The 17,361-nt window shown below is 34.4% G+C and overlaps 1 protein-coding gene across 1 annotated transcript in view; it reads right to left on the reverse strand.

Moving 5' to 3' along the window:
* Positions 1–1,288: 1,288 nt before the first annotated feature.
* Positions 1,289–17,361, reverse strand: part of LOC309661848 (uncharacterized protein) — a 635,889-nt gene continuing 619,816 nt past the window's right edge. Inside the window, exon 6 of the transcript XR_014264298.1 lies at positions 1,289–16,781. The gene's annotated coding sequence lies outside the window, so the exon portion shown is untranslated. The remainder of the gene's footprint in view (positions 16,782–17,361) is intronic.

The following is a 17,361-nucleotide window of genomic DNA, read 5'->3' on the forward strand; positions in this document are numbered from 1 at the left end:
TTTTTTCTCATTGTCAAAATGCTGCCATATTTTGGCATGGAATTGATGAACAAAAGGCTTTAATGATACAAATAATTTGGAGTTGACCTTATTTTACCATTTTTCATATAATTTTATCATTATTCATACACTAGCCCTATTAACCTAACTTTACTATAGAACATCTCCAAACACTAAATTTGCTAAGATGTTTTCTTAATATCAAAGAGAGTCTATAGTGAGAACTGAAGAGGTAGTGTTTTGAGTGTCTGCTCCTGGTTTTCCATTATCCCTTACATCAGGAAACAACAATCTAAGCTTCTGCCCTCTCTCCATGTTCCTTTACTAGCTCCTTTCCACAGAAGAGAGAGGGGATCGTATGATTTGTCAGACAATGAGACAATCATTGGGCCACGTTTTCAAATGAAAAGGCTTACTGTGACTTACAGATAGGATCCTGGCCTTCACACCTGATTTACTACCCCCTGGCCTCCATACAGGCCAGGTGAACCTCTTTGCTCTCTGTCTGAGATTAGGTCAACATAGCATCTGGTTTGTTAGAGTAGATGGCCAGGTAGCAGTGCCAGGAGAATTATATGGTGGGGTAGAAGACTTACAAAGCAGACATCTTGGACAGGTGTCAAGACCTTAACCTTATATTAATAATGAATCAGTATTTTGTACACCATTTGACATTTGCCTTCTGTCTTTAAAACTCAGCAAAGAGAAGCAGGTATATTTAGGCAGCATATTTGAGTACCAGCACTTGACGACGAAAACTCTATAATGCCATTCCTTACCCTTTTTGTGTCCATGGAACATCTTCCTTTACTCCCATCATCACCATAGAACATCCATTAACCTATTTGCAGACTCTACAGATCCACAGACTCAAATCAACGAATAACACAGATTCTGGACCTAGATTGGCTGAGTTCAGAATCCCCGATCTCCACTTACCAAACTGTGTGATCTTGAGCATCAGTTTACCTTTCTGTGCCTTGTTACCTTGTTGTTCAATGGCAATATTAATAATATAATATGAATAACATAACAATATAATATACCATATTATTATAATTATATAGCTAAAATTATAATAATCCTAATCTTATGCAGTAGGACTTAAATAATATGAATATATATAAATATTACATACATATATATCTCATACATATTATATATATAAAACAGCACCTGGTTTATAAATTGGAAATTCTGGTTTAATGTTTTCATTATATTGTTTTTATAATCTTTATAATTTATTCCATGCTAGTTGCAAGAAGACAGGTAGTACTATCTCAAAGATATAACTGAAATATTTTTTAAAAAGATATATATATGTATATATATGTTAATGTGAATATTTGCTAATAATATAATAATGTGATATAATGTGAGTAAAATCAAACAAAAAATTAAAAATACTTTGTGAATAAAGAGAGATATCTAAATGCAAAATAAAATAGATATTCTTTGATCTGTGATAGTTTAAATGCAGATGTACTTAAAAGTAGGAAGTTAAGCTCTGGAGGCCCTTTGCAAGGCTATAATTCCATAATATAAAAAGAAATGTTCCCAGTTTTGAGATATATGCATGCACATTTTCTATTAAGATATACACAGAGAAAGAAAGTTAGGTAGGGTAGACATGCATTGTAATTCAGATTTGCCTACTTACAGATGGTAACATTCTGTGCAATAATAATGCTCTCGAAACCATTTGCAAATTTGTCCAGCAACAACTCTGCCTTTAATGATGAAGTTTCCACAGTGGCAGATGGCAGAGTGAGCAGTGAAGGATGCTGCCGACCCACCAGGGTTATGTCTGTCACTAAAGCGATCTGGCTCCAAAAGCCAAAGTCTGTTGAGGTCACATTGGTTATTGCTCCATTGGAATGACTTGATTGATCACATTTGTGGTTATTCAATAAATGATGACCTTTTAGAAGGGATCCTGGCAGTATCATCCTGCTGTAGGAAAGTGATATAGAGAAACATACAGTGTCTGCAGTCTATCGACATATTAGAGAAACAAAGGAGCAATTTATGAAACAAAAAAAATACATTCAGTGATGTTGCTGTTCCCTCTTTGTGTCTAAATGGTTAGATAGTCTACAGAAAAAGCACAATACTACTTTTAATATCCATGTCATATTTAGGAAGAGAAAAGTAAAGGGAACAAGACAAGAAAATATATTATTTAATGAATTTTAAAAGTCCAGCAAGGATTATTGTTCTAATGGGAGCATATAAATATTGAGATCCAGTTACTCTCTAAGCACCTAAAATTGGCAGATAGTACAGATAAAAGAAAATAAATAAGTAAACTTCAGTGTCCAGGTGAACCCTTAGAATACTTTGAAGAAAATTATATACTATTCTATGGGAAATTTAACATAATATACCACTTTTAAAGTATATTGTATTGAAATTGCCAAGTTCCATTTATAGTGTGATATTGTGGGATTAATTTATCAATAGTGAGTGAGTATACCTTTCAAAATTGAATTTACTGTCAGATCATGCCTTAGGCACTGGAAGGAACAAAGCACATCCCTATCTCTGTATTTATTGAACAGTAACACAAAAATTCCACAAAAATATTAATCCTCTCATGTCACTGATGAAAATAAAAAGCATAAAGCTGCTCATTAATATTAATAACAATAATAATCATTTATAATTACTTGTTCTATTCAAAAAATTCTAAGTACTTTACATATATTACCTCTCTTCAATTTTTTTTGACAATGATGAGACTTATTTAGAGATTCCATGAGGAGCCAAGTCACTGATGTACTGAACCAGCAAGAGCTGTTTGTTAAATTTTCAAGGAATTTCACAGAACTAGAACAAATAATCCTAAAATTTATATGGAATCACAGAAGACCCAGAATTGCCAAAGCAGTCCTGAGGAAAAAGAACAAAGCTGGAGGCATAACCCACCCAGGCTTCAGACAATACTACAAAGCTACAGTAATCAAAACAGTGTGGTATTGGCAAAAAAACAGACATATGAATCAATGGAACAGAACAGAGAGCCCAGAAATAAGCACACACCTATGGTTAGTTAATCTTTGACAAAGGAGGCAAGAATATAGAATGGAGAAAGGACAGTCTCTTCAGCAAATGGTGTTGGAAAAGCTGGACAGCTGCAGGTAAATCAGTGAAGTTAGAACACTCCCTCACACCATACACAAAAATAAACTCAAAATGGCTTAAAGAATTAAATATAAGACAGGACACCATAAAACTCCTAGAAGAGAACACAGGCAAAACATTATCTGACATAAATCATAGCAATGTTTTCTTAGGTCAGTCTCCCAAGGCAATAGAAATAAAAGCAAAAACAAACAAATGGGACCTAATCCAACTTAAAAGCTTTTGCACAGCAAAGGAAAGGATAAACAAGACAAAAAGACAAGCTATGGACTGGAAGAAAATATTTGCAAATGATGTGACCAACAAGGGCTTAATTTCCAAAATAGATAAACAGCTCATACAACTCAATTACAAAAAAACAAACAACCCAATCAAAAAATGGGCAGAAGACCTAAACAGATATTTCTTCAAAGAAGACATACAGATGGTCAATAGGTACATGAAAGGATGCTCAACATTGCTAATAATCAGAGAAATGCAAATCAAACCTAGAGTGAGGCATCACTTCACACCAGTCAGAATGGCCATCATTAAAAAGTCCACAAACAATAAGTGCTGGAGAGGGTGTGGAGAAAAAGGAACCCTCCTACACTGTTCATGGGAACGTAAATTGGTACAGCCACTATGGAAAACAGTATGGAGGGTCCTTAAAACACTTAAAATAGAGTTGTCATATGATCCAGCAATCCCACTCCTGGGCATATATCCAGAGAAAACTCTAATTCGAAAAGGTACATGCACCTCTATGTTCATAGTAGAACTATTTACAGTAGACTGATTTCCATGGACAAATGAATGGATAAAGAAAATGTGATATATATATATATATATATATATATATATATATATATATATACACACACACACACATACATACACACACACACACACACACACACAATGGAATACTACTCAGCTATAAAAAGGATGAAATAATGCCATTTTCAGCAACATGGATGGACCTAGAGATTATACTAAGTGGAGCAAGTCAGAAAGAGAAATACAAATATCATATGATATCACTTATATGTTGAATCTAAAACATGATACAAATGGACTTATTTACAAAACAGAAATAGACTCACAGACCTAGAAAACAAACTTATGGTACCAAGGGTGGGGAGGGATAAATTAGGAGTTTGGGATTAGCAGATACAAATTACTATATATGAAACAGATAAACAAAAAGGTTCTACTGCATAGCACAGAGAACAAAGAAATAAAATAAATTTTCAGGGAATTTGCAAGCTACTGTTAAGCATGGCCATTGTTAAAAATTAAATTATATAAACTTACAATGACATAAATTATATTAAATACAAAGGTAATAAGTACTCAAAACTCATCCCATTTTAATTATTTTACTACATTTCACTATTATCTCTGTTCTTGAGGTTTTTTACATGCATGCATATGTATGGAATATTTGTGCTACTGTGCATTTTTTCCTAACTCTGTGTTCATTGATGCTATGCTATACAGGTAGCTTGAAGTCAGCCACAGTGGGAATATTCATACCATGGAAACTGGCAAATGCTGTAAATCAGGGCTCTTCCACCCTGAGTCTGTTGTTAAACAATACTAGTCCACTACTATGTGAGACATGTCTTTCTGACTTCAAGGTACATTGTTCAGTAAGCCATGCTATTTTTGAATGGCTTGAAGCATTTTTTATACATATGCTTTAGGTGTATAGCATTACAGTTCAACATATGTGTACACAACTGAGTGATCATCATCACAAGTTTAGTTACCATCCAACACCATACAGTTGACCCCCTTTACCCATCTACCCACCCCAAACACCCTTCCCCTCTGGTAACCACTAATCTGTTCTCTGTATCTATGTTTGTTTTTGTTTTCTTCTGTTTGTTCATTTTTAAAAATAGATTACACATATGAGTGAAATAATATAGCATTTGTCTTCCTCTGTCTGCTTATTTCACTTAGCATAATGCCCTCAAGGTTCATCCATGTTGTTGCAAATGGCATGATTACATTCTTTTTTATGGCTCAGGTATATATATCTCACATCTTTTTTATCCATTTCATCCATCAATGGACACTTAGGTTGTTTCCACATCTTGGCCATTGTAAAAATGCTGCAGTGAACATAGTTGTGCATATATCTTTTTGAATTAACATTGTGTCCTTCAGATAAATACCTAGAAGTGAAATAGTTGGGTGAGGTGGTAGTTCTATTTTTAATTTTTGAGGAATCTCAATCTCTATACTATTTTCCATAGTGGCTGCACCAATTTAGAGTCCCTCTAATGGTGTATGAAGGTTCCTTTTTCTCCACATCCTTTCCAACATTTGTTATTCCTTGTCTTTTGATAATAGCCATTCTAACAGGTGTGAGACAGTATCTCATTGCAGTTTTGATTTGCATTTCTCTGATAATTAGTGATGTTAAACATCTTTTTACATGTCAGTTGGCCATCTCTATGTCTTCTTTGGAAAAATATCTATTCAGATCCTCTGCCCATTTTTAAATCGGGTTGCTTGTTTTGTTGTTGTTAAGTCACATGGGTTCTTTGTATATTTAAAATAGTAACCCCTTGTTGGATATATAATTTGCAAATGTCTTCTCCCATTTAGTAAGTTCCCTTTTAATTTTGTTGATGGTTTCCTTTGATGTGTAGAATTTTTTTGCTTGAAGTTATCCTATTTGTTTATTTTTGCTTTTGTTTCCCTTGCCTTTGGAGTCAGAGCCACAAAAACATTGCTAAGACCCATGTCAGTGAGGTTACTGCCTATGTTTTCTCTAGGAATTTTATTGTTTCAGGTCTCACATTCAAGTCTTTAATCCATTTTGAGTTAATGTCTCTGTGTGGTATAAGACAGTGGTCTAGTTTCATTCTTTTTCATGTGGCTGTCCAGTTTTCCCAACACCATTTATTGAAGAGATTATCCTTTCTCCATTGTATGTTCTTTGCTCCTTTGTTGTAGATTAATTGCTACATACGTGTGGGTTTATTTCTGAGTTCTCAATTCTCTTCCATTGATTTATGTGTCTGTTTTGCCAGGACCATACTGTTTTGATTACTATAGCTTTTAGGTATGAAATCAGGGAGCATGATACCTCCAGCTTTCTTTCTCAAGATTGTTTTGGCTATTCACTGTCTTTTGTGGTTCCATACAAATTTTAGAATTATTTGTCCTAGTCCTGTACAATACGCCATTGGAAATTTGATAGGGATTACATGAATCTATACATTGCTTTGGTAGTATGGACATTTTAATAATGTTAATTGTTCTAATCCATAAGCATGGTACATCTTTCAATTTTTTGTTTCTTATTCAACTTCTTTCATCAATGTCTTATAGTTTTCAGAGTATAGATCTTTTACCTCCTTGGTTAAGTTTATTCCTAGATATATTATTCTTTTTATTGCAATTGCAAGTGGGATTGTTTTCTTAATTTCTTTTCCTAATAGTTTATTAGTGTATAGAAACACCACAGATTTCTGTAGATTGATTTTGTGTTTTGTGATTTTTTACTGAAATCTTTTATTAGTTCTAAGTTTTTTGGTGAAGTCTTTATGGTTTTCTCTATATGATATTATGTCATCTGAAAATAGTAACAGCTTTACTTCTTCCTTTCTAATTTGGTTGCTTTTTATTTCTTTTTCTTTCCTAATTGCTGTGGATAGGACTTCCAGCATTATGTTGAATAAAAGTGGGGAGAATAGGCATCCTTGTCTTGTTCTTGATCTTAGAGGAAATGCTTTCAGCTTTTTGTCCTTGAGTATGATGTTAGCTGTGGGTTTGTCACATATGACCTTTATTATGTGGAGGTACCCTCTATGCTCACTTTGTTGAGAGTTTTTATCATAAATGGATGTTGAATTTTGTCAACTGCTTTTTTGCATCTATTGAGATGATCATATTATTTTTAGTCTTCATTTTGTTAATGTGAGGTATTACATTGATCAATTTGCAGATGTGAAGGCATTTTTCCATCCCTGGAATAAAACCCACTTGAATGTGGTGTATGATCCTTTTAGTGTATTGTTGGATTTAGTTTGCTAATATTTTGTTGAAAATTTTTACATCTATGTTCATAAAGGATATTGACCTGTAATTTTCCTTTTCTTTCTTTTCTTTTTTTTCTTTTTGTGTCTTTCTTTGGTTTTGGTAGTAGGGTAATACTGGCTTTGTAAAATGTGTTTGAAAGGTTTCCCTCCTCTTCACTATCTTGGAAGAGTTTGAGAAGAATAGGTATTAAATCTTTTTTGAATGTTTTGTAAAATTGCCAGAGAAGCAGTCTGGTCCTGGGCTTTTCTTTGTTGGGAACCTTTAGATTACTATTTTAATCTCTTTATTAGTAATCAGTCTATTCAGATTTTCTGTTTCTTCCTGGTTCAGTCTTGGAAACTAGTATGTTTCTAGAAATGTATCCATTTCTTCTAGGTCGTCCAATTTGTTGGCACATAATTGTTTATAATAGCCCATTATGATCCTTTGTATTTCTGTAACATCAGTTGTAATTTCTCCTCTTTCATTTCTGATTTTATTCATTTGAGCCCTCTGTTTTCTTTTCTTGGTTAGTCTACCTAATGGCTTGTTGATTTTGTTTATCTTTTCAAAGAACTAGCTCTTAGTTTCATTGATCTTTTATATATTTTTTAGTCTCTATTTCATTTATTTCTGTTCTGATCTTTATTATTTCCTTCCTTCTAATAATTTGGAGCTTCATTCATTCTTTCTCTAGTTCCTTTAGGTCTAAAGTTAGATTGTTTATTTGGGATTGTTTTCTTATTTCTTGAGTTAGGCCTGCATTGCTATGAAATTTTCTCTCAGAACTGCTTTTACTGAATCTTATAATTTGGTATGTTGTATTTCTGTTCTCTCATTTGTCTCTAGGTATTTTTAATTTCTTCTTTGATTTCTTCTATGACTCATTGATTATTTAGTAGCATGTTGTTTAATCTTCACATTTTTGTGGGTTTTTCCCCATTTTTTTTCTTTTTTGGCAAGGTAGCCCAAGATCACAAAAATGGATCTTGCCAGTGTCTCAATCACCAGGGAGCATCCCAACTGGCTCCTGACTCTTTGGCAGAAGCTCCAAAATTAGTAAGTGGTCCCCCTCACCTGTGGTCCATGTGCTTTACAGTCTGGTGTTTTTGTGTTTGTTTTCAGGTCGAGTTCCCTTGTGAGTGCTTTACAATAAGGTTTTCCATTCCCTGTTTTTCTACAGTTTTCTTGGATATATTCCTTGTCGGTTTTCAAAGCCAGGTGTTTTGGGGGTTAATCTCTCCTGTGCAAACTTTAAGGTCTGGAGTGCCTGATGTGAAGTTCAGACCTTCAGTCCTCAGGAAAAATAGCCGTTATCTTTGTGATCCTTCCTGATTGTGTATCACCATGGCTGGGGTTGTGTTTTTTTCCTTGGCATGACTGTATCTCTGTTTCTCCTCCCTGTTTTGATGCTGCCCTTTTACCCTTTGTTGCGGAGACTTTGTTCATCCAGTTTTCAGGTCCTTTCCAAGGGAATTATTCCATATATAGTTGTAGATTTGTTGCATTCATGGGAGGAGGTGAGTTCAGGATTTTCCTGCATGGCCATTTTGAAACCTCAAAGCATGGATTTTTAATATGGTGTCTACTGGCTTTTTGGGAGAGAAGTATGGGCTTATGTATAAGCCTTTTCTGGAGAGATAGTCCATAGCTTTTATTAGATCCCCAAAACTTCACAGCCTGAAATAAATTTTAAAAAACTGATAAAAAGGCATTTCTGTAGAAAAAATGCTGTATCTTCTACAAATATCCTTTTCCTCTGAAATAAAAAAAAAATCAAGTAGCCTGCATTAGACATGATTAAGAATTTTGCCCATACTAATGCCCCTTAGGTACATATTTCACCCTGTAAAAACTTTCTTTACTCTTTCTTTGCTGTTTTCTCTTTAAAAAGTCCCCACATTTAGCAAAAAAGACTCCTATAGCATTAAAAAAGAGTAAAATACTTAAGAATAGATTTAACTAAGGAAATGAAAGATCTATACACCAAAAGCTGTAAGATATTGATGAAATAAATTGAGAAGACACAAATAAATGAAAAGATATTCAGTATTCATAAATCAGAAGAATTAACACTATTAAAATGACTGTACTAACCAAAGATAGATTCTACGTAATCCCTATCAAAATTCCAATATTCTTTTACATGGAAATAGAAAAAATAATCATAAATTTACTATGGAATTAAAAGACCCCAAGCAGCCAAAGAAATTTTGAGAAAGAAAAAAGTTGGAGGCATCACACTTCCTGATTTCAAACTATATTACAAAGTTATAGTAATCGTAACAGTATGGTATTGGCATAAAAATGAATACATAGAGCAATGAAACAGAATCAAGAGCCCAGGGATAAACTCAAGCATGTAGGGTCAACTAATATGTGAAAAGGGAGCCAAAAATACTTCATGGGGACAGCATAGTCTCTTCAATAAATTGTGCTGAGGAAACTGAATATCCACATGCAAATGAATGAAATGGGACTCCTATCTTACACCACTCACAAAAAAAACCAAACAACACAACACAACAAAAAAAAACCTCAAATGGATTTAGGACTTAAACATAAGATCTGCAACCATAATACTCATAGGAGAAAACATAGGGGGAAAACGCCTTAACATTGTTCTTGGCAATGATTTTTTTTGTATATGATGCTAAAAGTATAAGCACCATAAGCAAAAATCAACAATTGGGACTATATCAAACTAAAAAACTTTTGCACAGCAAGAAAACTGATCAACAAAATGAAAAGGTAACCTACAGAATGGAAAGAAATATTCACAAATCAGATCTCTGACAAGCAATTAATATCCAAAATATATAAGGAACTCACAACTCAATAGTAACAACAATAAAAAACAATCTGATTAAAAAGTGGGCAGGGGACTGGAATAGACATTTTTCCATTTTTCCAAAGACTTTCACATGGCCAACAGGTATATGAAAATGTGCTCAGCATCACTAAAAATCAGGGAAATGCAAATCAAAACCACAATGAGATATGACCGCACATCTGTTAGAATGACTATTATCCCAAAGACAAGAAATAACAAATGCTGGTGAGGATGTGGAGAAGAGAGAACTCTGGCACACTGTTGATGGAAATGCAAGTTGGTGTAGCAACTATAGAAAACAGTATATGAAGGTTCCTCAAGAAACTAAAAACAGTACTACCATATAATTCAGCAACCCTACATCTGGGTATATATCTGAATGAGATAAAATCACTATCTCAGAGAGATATCTGCACTCCCATATTTATTGCTGTATTATTTACAGTAGCCAAGATATGGAAACAACTTAAGTGTTTGTGGATGGGTGAGTGGATAATGAAAATGTGATTATATATATATTTATATATATACACACACATGCACACACAAACACACACATACACACATACAATGAAATATTATTCAGTCACTAAGAAGAAGGAAATCCTGCCATTTGCAACAATATGGATGGACCTTGGGGGCATTATGATACAGGTAATAAGTCAGATAGGGAAAGACAAATACTGCATGATCTCAATTAATATATAGAATCTAAAAACATTAAACCCATAGAAGCAGAAGAATGGTTGCTGTCAGGGGCTGAGGGGTGGGGGAACCGGGGAGATGTTGGTCAAAGGGAACAAACTTTCAGTTATGAGATGAATAAGTTCCAGGGATCTAATGCACAGCATGGCAACTATAGCTAACAATAACACAATGTATTCTTAAAAGTTGCTATGAGAGAGCTTTAAAGTTGTCACCTTAACAACAGCAACAACAAAATGGTAATCATGTGAAGTAAAGGATATGTTAACTAACCTTACTGTATTATTTCATAGTATATACATGTATCAAATCTAAAAAATGATATTTGGCACACATTTATTCTAAAATATCATTTATTTTAACTGAATTTCAAATCTAACTAGACATTCTGTATTTTATTTTGCAACTCTACTCCTAAAGGTCTTCTTTCCTCATTCTTCCACGTACTTTTTCTTCTCACAAAGAAATCTACTGGATTAATGGACCACAGCTTGGTTTTTATATTAATTATGTGATTAAGAGTTAGTTATATCTGATTTCAATTTCAGTTCTAACCCTTCCAAGTTTTGGCATTGGGAAAATTATTTAACTTTTCCAGGTCTCAGTTTTCATGTCTGTAAAATAGGCTTTCATAGAATTGATTGCTAACAGGTTAAATAAGATAATATATGTAAAATTACATATTATATATTACATATTGCATGTGTAGTGTCTGCCAGTTAGTAAGCCCTCAGTACACACTAGCTCCGGTGATGATGATGTCATCATCATATTTTCACTATCATGGAGCTGTAGCCCTCTGGATTACCACTGAATTCATCTCACTCTCATTTCTTGGTAGACATGCAGCCCCTCTCTCACCCCATCTACTTTTTCTGGAGTGAATCATCAAACTAATATAACCAGTCCCATACATCACTATCAGAACCTCAAACCTTCGCCAGATTTTATTTCCTGGTTTTTATGTTTTTTCCCCTCTAGCTTTATTGGTATATAATTGACATATAACATTGTGTAATTTTAAGGTATACAACATGATGATTTGATAAACTTATACACTGTGAAATGATTACCACAGAAGGGTTAGTTAACACCTCCATCACTTCCCATGATTACCATTTCTTTTTTGTGGTGAGAACATTTAAGATCTACGCTCTTAGCAACTGTAAGTATATAATACAGTGTTGTTAACTAGAGTCGTCATGCATTGGATCCTCCTGGTTTCTATATTGACGTGGCCTGAACGTGCTCATTTATGCTGAGGGATCAGGGCCAACTCAACCATAACTTTGCTAGCACTGGTCAGAGAGCTGGCTAGTGAGGAGGATAATAATGACATTATTGAGTTTGAATTCTGCTAAAAGCTGTATTAAGGCCTTTTGCATCTGTTTTTATTTAATCCTCATAATAACTCTATATGTAATACTATTGACATTTTATAGGTAAGGGAACGGAGGCCTTAGAGGTAAAAGAAGCAAAAACGGGAAAAAGTTTTGCATTTGGATATCATTAGGGACTTCTTCATACTTAGGTAATTACAATAATTTACATTGGTATAGGTATTCTTGAGGTTTTAATTTTTCTCCAAGGATGTTCACATACACAATCTCATTTATCCTTACAACCATCCTATAACTTTGAAAAAGTAATTATTATAAAAGTAATTATTGTCTCCATTACATAGGCAATGAAACTGAGACATTGGGAGGTCAAACGTCCTGTCCAGAATTATGCAGTAATTAGAGTAATTACTGGAACTGAACCCTCTAATTCCATACCCTCAGTTTTTCCTGTTGAACCAGCAATGGCAAATAGGTTTGGCGCATGTAAAACTGCTGATCAACTGGTATTGGCTACTTGGAGTGTCATGTTATTAAGAATTTTGAGACCATTTTTAGGTTCAACAGCAAAGAATGCCATAATAAATTAGAAATATCTGCCACGAACATGAGTGGTGAGGATAATAATGATGACCTGAAGGGAAGGTATTGAACAGACTAGTAAAGGAAAGTATGTGATTTGCAACATAAATGATAAATTACCAAATTTCAAAGTGGCCAATCCCACGTAGTTCTAAGGGTTCTTTATTGAAAACCCAAAAGTGATGATGCTGTGTCACTTAACTGCCCGTAAGAACAAAGGGATGGAGTAATTCGTTCCAAGTCACCACTTGTCTTTCCTCCACTACAATTTCTTTCTCTTACAAAAATAAGACTTCAGTTGATGAGACTGAGTTTAAATGTTCCTTTCACTCATGGCCTATTCTGATAAAATGACGGTTCCATCAGTGGTAATTTTTGTGTATGGCCTTACAGAAGAAGCAGATGCTCATGTACCCCCCTTTCTCAGGTGAGTAACTTTAAACTCATGGAAGGTAGACTGAATTATATGCACACATGTTTTAGTGCTTTTTAGTTAACAATTAATGTTTATATATGTCACTGTCACAAATCCTGGTGGGCTGGGATTTAACTTAATGTGTGAAATGGGGCGAAGTTCCTTTACGACTTTAGTGCTCTTTTTCTTTATCTAGTAATTGAAAAATTGGAATAGATATTTCATTGATTTGTTTATCAAAGACCTACCATATCAAAGTACAACAAACCAGCATAGATCGTGAACCTCTGTTTCAACTCTATCATTCTAGGAATCTGTGCCTATATATGGAGATCATTATAGTCAAAAGTATTATTTTGCTCCTAATGTTCCTTCAAAGTTTATTCCCTCACAGTCTATCTGATGAGCTTACGTCACACTGTCCTCTGCGTCATAAAGAGTACCATTTTTTGATGGCATCCAGTTTGACTTCTAGGAATAACTAGAATAATAACAAATTCTGTATGATGAATATATTTGTTAAAACCTTTTAAACCTCAGTTCAATGATTCATTCTGATATTTATAGGCACATAAAGAATATATTCACACACACACACACACACACACACACACACACACAGAGCTCCTTGAAGTCAAAGGTTATATTCATAGTTACATATATGACAGAATCTAACAAAACTGTCATATACATACTAAGTAATCGATAAATTTTCTCTGCAATTGAATGAAATGAAATACTTATAGTATACATACATGCAATATATATTGTATACGTATATACAATCCTTATATATCTTTGTGCCTTCAAACACTATACTGTCAAAGACACTCATAAAATAGATAGCTTAGCATACTGGTTAAATGGGTGTGATTTATTATCAGAAAGACCTAAACTCAGATCCCTGCTTTGTCATTTTGGACCTGTGTGACCTTGGATAAGTTCTTTGACCTTTACAAATTTCAGTTTTCTCAACTTCAAATGAGGAAAATAATAATACTTACACTGTGCTGTGGTTGTGCGGTTTAAAAGAGATAAATTATATCTTTTACTTAGCAGAGCACTTTGTACAAAATAAGTAACCAGTAAATATTAGCCAATATTATAATTAATAATCAAAGGTGTTAATCTTAATATTGGCATTATTATCAAAAGAGAGTGGGTTTTTGAAGGTTCTTCAAATAACTTTCCTTCAAAGGAAAGTAAAAGAAATTAAATATTGATATGTTCAAAGACTGCTTGTGTGTAATTTGCATATCATGCCAAATTTAAAAATATTATCTCATTAAATTCTCACAATCAACTTCTGAGGCAGCTATTATATCTATTTTACAGAAAAATTATGGAATTTCCTTAAAGTCATACAGCTGGTAACTCACAGTTATGCAAACACAAATCTGTTCCAAACTATGATACATCCAGCTCTACACTAAATATGTAATCTGATATTTATTATGTGACCAAAGAATCTAATATTGTTGATGAGTGTACAATCTGAATTACTTAAAGAGTAGAGGCAATAATCTTAAGTATTTTCCCATGAACTTGTATGAATGTGAAGCAAAAAGGAGGAAGTAAGGGGAAGCAACCCCAGGAAGATATGCTCTGATCAAACCATCAACAGAATACTAATACAGATTCTTCCAACATTTTAATTATAAACACAGCCCTCTTCCAAACTCCTACAAATTGAAAGCCTTTAGAAACTGCCTAATTCCCTCAAATTGAATAGAGAGGCATCTAACATGTATAAGACAACTCTGAAAATTTCGACAAGCTTCTGTCATGGTTTTTCTTTGTAGCTCTTGTAGGTTTAGGACCTGTATCTAGAAAGTAAAAATGAGAAAAATATCAAATCTTTTGATTTTTTGATAATGGGGTCCCAATTACCCAAAGATAACAGATGGAGCATTGATAATGGGATTATCATTCCAATCATCCAGGGTCATATGAAGAGTCTTATGGGAATGATGAGGTTACAGTTTAGAATAACAGATCTCTCTATTCAGCCATACCAAGAGAAGCTCACTTTACAAATAAAACATAAGTCCTCAAAGTAAACCACTGGAATTAAAAAGTAAAATATTCAAATACATACAACACTTTAAAAATATATCACTGACAAATTTTTAAGGATACCTCCCTCTGTTGTGAGATTCGTATAGGAGAGTCATAATAGCTTCTCCAAATATCTGAGGTTGACTTTATTCATTCATTTAACAAACAAACATTCATTGAGCACCAATATATGCCAGGCATAGTTATAGGTGTGGGGTTACACTAATAAACAAAATAGGCAAAGTTCTTGCTCTTGGGGAACTTACATTTCAGTGGGAGAAACAGTAAACCAATAACTCAATAAAGGTATAACATACAACATGGTACTAAGGGCCAAGACGGAAAATAAAGCTGTATAAAGGGCTAGAGAGTGATTAATTTTGGAATAGGAGTAGTTAATATTTTACAATGTGTGGACAAGAAAGTCCTCTTTGATGAAGAGACATCTGAACAGAAATGTAAAAGAAGTGAGGGAGGGAACCATACTGAAATCAGGGGGAAGAGCATGAAAAGTGGAGGGGAAAGCAAGTGCAAAGGCCCTGAGATGGCAGTGTGCTTGGTGTGTCCAAACCACAGCAAGGCGGCCAAAGTGATTTAAACAAAGTATAAGATGAAGGATTAGAAAGCATGCTTTTTTAAGACATCCAGCTTTAAACTATGTAATTATCTATTGGTCTCCTTATGAAATGAAAGAACGAATCCAAAAGGTGAACACATTTCAGGCGATCTTTGCTCCTATGAAGTCTCTCCTCCATCACTGCTGGGTCTGTCATGAGGGAGTCAGAAGTAGTGATGAAAGGCTGGCCAGCCCAAGTCGTTATCTGGCATTTAATTGGCAAGAAATTATAGCTGCATTTTAGTTACATGGCTGCAATTTAAATATTTTTACAATTTTAGACAATAATCCTGAATGATTATGCATTTTGTGAACGAGAACTTATGCTTCAATTGTATGTGGCAGAAAAATGATGTCATCGAGAAAAAAAGTTTATCTTGAGAAGCTTTAAACAGTATACTCAAACTGATCTTTAAGATAGTTCATAGTCTGTTCACAGAGTCTTAGAGATCTACTCCAACTCTCCACTGATTATTTCAGCCAACGGCCAATTCCTCCTATGACTTGTAAAATATTGAGTAGAACATTGCTTCAAATGACCACCCATTACTGCCGCATCTTCTTCCTAATTCACAGGAGAGGTTTTTGTTTTTATAAATGAAGAAGTTCATAAATTACAAACTCACTGATATGATAATATTTCTTGCTTTCATGGTCTCAGTTCTTGATAAATCAAGTATCAGAGTCCTTTGAAAAACATTATGTATTGGACCTTTTCTTTTTTTTAATATATTTATGTATTTATTTTTGGCTGCGTTGGGTCTTTGTTGCCGTGCGCGGGCTTTCTCTAGTTGCGGTGAGCAGGGGCAACTCTTTGCTGTGGTGCGCAGGCTTCTCTTGTTGTGGAGCACGGGCTCTAGGCGTGTGGGCTTCGGGAGTTGTGGCACGCAGGCTCAGTAGTTGGGGCTCGCGGGCTCTAGAGCGCAGGCTCAGTAGTTGTGGCGCACGGGCTTAGCTGCTCCACGGCATGTGGGATCTTCCCGGACCAGGGATCGAACCTGTGTCCCCTGCATTGGCAGGCAGATTCTTAACCACTGCACCACCAGGGAAGTCCCGGACCTTTTCTTACTGAGAAAAAAAAAAAGAATACTCTGGAAAGAATGGAACTTTGCAATAGTATTTGTTGAATATCTGACTTTTTTAAGATGGTTTCCTTATTATCAGAATCAATATGCATACATTTTATTAATAAATAAATTGTTTTAATTGCCAAATTAGTACACATTAAAAAAATGTTCACTGTGCTCCAGGAACAGTGAAAAACACTTGACAGTCATGGGGTCAGTTTATCATAATATAAGCGTCTTTTTGACCATGAGGTGACTACTTGTCTGTTCAATTCTGACCACCTGCCTTATGAGAGAATGAAAGGCACCAGCAGAAAAAAAGATCAGATGGCAGAATTTGGGAAAAAGCCAGTTTGCAGAATGTGAGATTCTACTGAATATATTATCAAAAGGTCCCATATTGAACTTTTTTGAGCACATAGAGGAGATGGCTATGGTAATTAACTGCTGCAGTTTGGTTGAAGTTTAACCACTGGTCATTATTTCAGTGAGATGGTGTAAACCTCTTTCTTAGTTTAGTGAGAGTTTATTTGAGCTTATTCAGAAATTCCAAAGAAATTCAGACATCAGAAATTCAGAAT

Source organism: Balaenoptera physalus, assembly GCF_965194825.1.
Source record: "Balaenoptera physalus genome assembly, chromosome: 5".
Lineage (NCBI taxonomy): Eukaryota > Metazoa > Chordata > Mammalia > Artiodactyla > Balaenopteridae > Balaenoptera > Balaenoptera physalus.